This window comes from Patella vulgata, chromosome 3 (assembly GCF_932274485.2).
Source record: "Patella vulgata chromosome 3, xgPatVulg1.2, whole genome shotgun sequence".
Lineage (NCBI taxonomy): Eukaryota > Metazoa > Mollusca > Gastropoda > Patellidae > Patella > Patella vulgata.
The window spans coordinates 50,417,534-50,423,533 of record NC_065881.2 but is presented as its reverse complement, the minus strand read 5'-3'; the positions used below and the strand labels follow the sequence as shown (position 1 = coordinate 50,423,533).

The following is a 6,000-nucleotide window of genomic DNA, read 5'->3' as shown; positions in this document are numbered from 1 at the left end:
AAGCAATTAGATTTACCGATGGTTTCGATTACTCTGACATCGGCCTCACTGTTTGCTTATTTTCAATAGTGTAGGTTTTACTATGCTACAGAAAATAATGAAAATCGTAAAAAAATATTTTATAAACGTAATATTGTAATGATAATGAAAATCGTAAAAAAATATTTTATAAACGTAATATTGTAATTGTAATATTTTAATTAGTATGTGACATACAAAATAATAACATTTATTTATTATACAATATTACATATACATTTGTTCAATTATAAGTTCAGGTCTTATGAATGGAAAGTATATATCAAGTTTCCTTAGTTCTACATATTGAGTTAAACGTCGTAATAGATCATTATGTATGGAATGTTTAGTAACGATGTGTTATCCAAATGCTATAGGAATAATTGTGGGATCAACCAATTTTTGTACATGTGTTTCGTCTTGTAATCTTATGCTGTAGGAGTAATTGTGGGATTTAACCAATTTTTGTAATAATCGTAGTTATTGCTCAACCATTCCATATTAGCTTCTGTCTTTTCTACAGCCGTTCTAAAGGAGCCACTAATAGATGCAGTTTGTCCGTTATTTATCATCTCTTGTATCTAAAAAATAGTTTGAATAAAACGAATATGGTATGTGCAAAATATGCATAGCATTACGTGTATAGAGTGCCAAAAGTCATAATGGCTTACAGGGAGTCACGGTGGCTCAGTGAGTAAGACTTTGTCTCGCTAACCTGAATGTTCCGTGTTCGATCGGGATTTTCCTCTTTGTCAGTGACGCAGGGCCGAGGGCCTTGCAAGAGACAACGTATAGTCGTTCGGATGAAGCGACAAACCGAGGTCCCGTGTACATATTGGCGTGCACGTTAAGGGTCCCTTGGCAGTTGGAATTGGATATAAGAGTAGTCCATAGCGCCGCTGTCCGGGCAAAACTGCCCGCATGGCATATTGTAAGACGCATGTCCGTCTTCATTGGTCCAGTCGGAGCAGAATGGTAGGACGTTAAACCCCATTTCAATTCATAATGACTTACGATGCGTACAAGGGAAAGATGACCCTGGCCTTATGTTTGAAATATTCACATTGCATTGTAAAACAGCGCATAGGGATATTTCCGTAAGCCACAGCGTAAACTCTTTACGCTAACAGCCCGTTACCGAAAACACAATGGCAGGTTGGAATGTCGAAACTGGAATAATTATCAGGGTTTAAAATGCATCTGTTGAATGTGATAACGTTAACAAAAATTTATTATCTATTTCTTTTAAACAGTATAAAGCAAAATTCGATTAAAAGTACCGTATAAGTCATTTTAAAAATATGTTAACGTATCCATGGGTTATTACTTATTATTTAAAATTGGCGTGTGAAACCAAGAACATATTAATAATTAAAGCCATTGGTGTACTTCGTTTCGAAAGCGCTATACAATGTAACTATTATATAACATATATACTAAACAGCAAAAGGAACGTCAGGTTGGTATGTTACTCTGAATAGACGCATTGCCTAAAACTTGTCAAATGTTTTTATTGTATATTTGTGACCACATCTCCAACTTTACCTGAGCAATAAGGCCCCTTCCCAAACACAGAATTGAACCCAGGAAATATTCTCAAAAACGCAACCTGACTTCTGAGATGGTAATGTATTCTCCATGATTTCATGTAACTCATGCTGCACGTGCTGTTCACAGGGACCAGCCCTATAAAATGCACCCTTATACCTGGTTAAATCATTCACACTACAACGTCAGCAGCATGCTACGACTCACGACAGCTCAGAGATACCAGGCGCTTTGAAGACTCGACGCTGTCCACACTGCCCAAGCCGTTGCCAATCACTTCCCGGTCAATGTTCAGACCATCTACAGGCTTCAGCAACGTTTTCGGGCCACCAGCACCACGGCTGATCGCCCCCGAACTGGAAGACCAAGGGTTACCGCAAGGCGACAAGACCGCCATGTTGTGCGACAGCGCGTGCAGAATCCCTTCACACAGGCATCTGTGACAGCACGTCAGACAGTGGGAACACACGAGAGACCCATCAGTACCGATACAGTGCGCCGACGTCTCACCAGAGAGAACATCCAATGCCGTAGACCTTACCGTGGACCGATCCTCACCCCTCCCCACCGACGTGAACGTCTACAGTTTGCCAAACAACATCAGAACTGACGACAATGGTGAACTGTTCTGTTCACAGATGAGAGTCGGTATTGCGTATCAACTGCAGATGGCAGGAGCAGAATATGGCGTCGACGTGGCCAGCGTTATTCCGACCAATGTGTCATGGAACGAGACTCATGGGGAGGCCCAAGCATAATGGTTTGGGTGGAATCGGCCTGAACCAGAGAGTGGGTCCTGTGGTATTCCAAATTCTCGGTCCAGGGAGAGGAGGCGGCATCACAGCAGTGCGCTACATCGATCAAGCTCTCAGACCCCACGCCATACCACATTTCGCACTCGGGACTTTCTACAGCAGAATGGTGTCAACGTTATGCACTGGCCAGCCCTTAGTCCGGACTTAATCCCGATTGAACTTCTTTGGGATGAAATTCAGAGGAGACCAAGCACAGCCGATAGATTGCGTCAGGCTTTTCTGTGAGTGCGGTTCCAGGCGCCAATGGCGTTTATCAATCGTCTGGTCCACTCCATGTACAGACGCTGCGCTGCTGTTATTGACATTTACGGTGGACATACCAGATACTGATGTATAGACCGTGTACAGACTCTAAACCTTCTCGTAATGTCTTGAAATTGTGATGAATTAATCCCCCCCCCCCCAAAAAAAAAAAAAAATTGCTTTGATCCATTTAGTAAGTCGTTTTCTAGAATGATTTGATTAAATTGTCTCTCTGATTTTGAAATCGTACTGACGGGTTTTTTTTTTTGCTGTTTAGTAGGCCTATATATTAATTTTTATACGGAAACACTCTGGTGCGCTAATTTTCACGCAAAATAATTTTGAAACCAAACCCCAGCTCTTTATCTTACCTGATCTAAATAAAACTGAGTGTTGAATTTCTCTGTAACAGATACTAGTAGTCGAGCTAATGTACTGGAACCCATACTTAAATGCAATATAGTTCAAATTTCATTACAAATATCAAAGGAATAAAGAATAAGAAATGGAATCCGGATAAGCAGAAAACGCGAAATTATGAAACTTGAATACATGTAATGCCAAAAATACTTTCATTGGCTTGCCCTTTTTATATTGTAAATATTGAAACGCGGTCTTTCATATATCATCGCCTCTTTCCGATCGACTGTATTGCGCAGTCACAGGTCAACCTTTCCTACTTTATTTGCAGAATTGTAGTGGCTATTTTATGGAGTTTATTTAGCGACAAGGGTTTAAAAAAAATAGCCAAACGCCATTCATATACAGCTTTATAAAGCTAATAAATAGGTAGCGGTATATAGTGTGGTACTAAAACGGTCGGTTTAAAGTTATGCGCCACGGTCGTGAAAAAGAAATTTGTATCTAATGGAAATCGGTTTATATATTGTACATTCAAACACACATCACCATGAACTTAGCAAATGGAAAGTGGCATCAGGTGTTCTTGAACAATTACTGGAGTGATAGTTTGGATTCATGCTGCTTAAATGATCTAATAAAATATTTGACATACCTTGAATCGAGTTCTGTTAGTCTATTCCTAAAGAAATTCCAGGCAAGATCTACACCAAGGGGATTTTGTGCTACATACGTAATGGTGGTCCGTATGTCTTGTGGCCTGACTTCATCAGGATTCAACGACATGTCTAATACCCTGTAAGATTAATTACATAACTCATTGCTTGCCTATGGTACTGGTACCTCGTCTTCTCAGGTGTGAAAGGTGTGTGTGTGTGTGTGTGGGGGGGGGGGGTTACATCTGATAAATTTCTAAAACAAATATTGATTTTAATATAAAAATGTTAATTTTAGTGTATTTAATGTGAAACTAATGAAGATATAAGAAAGTGGCACTATGAATTAAGAACTAAAAATTAAGAACACTGAATAAAGAGCTGTTTGGCCTTCCATAGGGGTGGGACTTTTTTTGTTTCTATACAGTAGTAAATTAAATGGCGAACACGTACTACATGGCATATGGGCTGGGGGGGGGGGGGCATTAATGCATTTCCTACGGTTGTGCGGAAGACGTAACGATATGCCAAGATTAACACCGTGAATGCGCCATCATATTCCCAAAGCAATCACCCGAGAAATCCCCCTCTGGCCATTGCTGGATTGACTTCTGATACTTTTGAGAGTTTTTGAGTGAGTGTGTCTATTCTTCCCGCTCAATCAAATCTCTCCTAAGTACAGCAACATGACAGCCCTTCGTTAAATCTGGAGTCTTCCCTAAAACTTTGGTCAGTGATTTAAGGTATTCAAAACAGTGAAAGCATTGTTCGTCTCCAAACAGTATTGTTTACACTACAGCTGTTTTGCTAGCTTTGTTTGTCACGCAATTAGGTTTTCAGCAATATTCTACTATGCACTGGTTAATTGGGCGTCCAAAATTTCGTGAGTCATGACTTAACGTTATGTAAACATATTTGGAGTTCTGTTTAAACCCGAATGATATTGTTACGTAGTTAGGTATTGGATGTTAATCGAACTATTGACCAGTCATAATTTGGAACAGAAATTTGCTTTCATTACGGCAGTGTTGTGTTGGATTAGGTCTAATCAAACGAAACACTGCTAGGAGCATGATCATCTCCATGCTGCGGAGTATGTCATGTGCTCCAACACGAAATATTGCAGTATAAAAATGATATCTTGCCTTTGTAATAATGATAGATGTGTGCTGCAGGCCAAGGCCTCACGTAAAGCATCTTTCTCGGTTGATCGTTGTTCTTGTTTGTATTGCTCGTAGATAAAATCCCATTCTTCATAACCTCCATATCTTACAGCAGTACAATAAAATAGCGCTCTTAGATTAGGGTCGATACTGAAATAAAATAGACTCGTATATAAGTGTACATAATGTTGCCATAACTTATATAAGTTTCCTGGGAATGGGCACCTTTAAGGGGCAAATAGGTAGTCCATTCTGAAAGGGCATGAATTATTCTGATACAAAATGATATGAATGTTGTTCAAGTTTCAGTTATTGAATTTGTTCAACACTATAGAAGTTGGACGTAGGCACCTTGATTTGGCAACTTGATGTTGTCGACTAAACTAATTAGTAGTTAATACCTAATATCAACAACTTTTGGTACTTTTTTTTAGCCCTTTGATGGTTATTGTACTTTTTATTAGCCCTTTGATGGTTTCATATGAGTTATTAATTTTGTTACCTTGTTGTATATAATTTGATTTCTTGCTATTATACTGTCATTACTTACTTGAGAACGACAAGAGGAACTTGTTGAAACGTAGTGTGAAATAAACCCAGTGATTGTTTTCCATATAAATTTGTGTTTTATAACTTTTGGTAAGTATATTGTTTTGCTCATCAAGTTTACTAATTAAGATGGGTAGATTTGTTTTTTTACTACTTTTCTTAACCAAACACATGAAATTGAAACCGTTGGAGTTGGACAACAGAATATTCCCTTCTCGGAACGTAAAAACAAATGCCTTTAGCTACGTGAATTCATCAAATCACCCCAGGCCTTCCTAGAAAAGGCACACAGTTTCCGTCTACATACTAAGTAGTAATTAGTGATATTTTTTTGTACTCAACATTACTTCAAAAGATTATATATACTATTCAAAAAAAGTAGGGGATATTTGATTTTTAAGTGTTATTAAAGTCACCTAATGAAACTGACGAAGAAACAAATGACAAAATGAAATGAAGTTCACATTCATCGATTTATTCCAAATGATCGTTAGACTAAGTAAGGCACAGACTGACCATTATAAGGGTAAAATGATACCCGGGGTCAAACAGCAAAGTTACCACAGCATCACAACCAAGTCAGTAACGGGTAAATCCTCCTCTGTTTGCCAAACAAGCATTGATCCGACGTGGCATACTCCTAATGAG

At 38.7% G+C, this 6,000-nt stretch overlaps 1 long non-coding RNA gene across 1 annotated transcript; it reads right to left on the bottom strand.

The window, feature by feature from the left end:
* Positions 1-274: 274 nt before the first annotated feature.
* LOC126815562 (uncharacterized) lies at positions 275-3,779 on the bottom strand. The gene is made up of 3 exons (XR_007677977.2): positions 3,640-3,779; positions 2,996-3,071; positions 275-599 (listed from the first exon to the last, which is right to left on the bottom strand). It is a non-coding gene; the product is annotated as an uncharacterized LOC126815562 (long non-coding RNA).
* Positions 3,780-6,000: the final 2,221 nt, after the last annotated feature.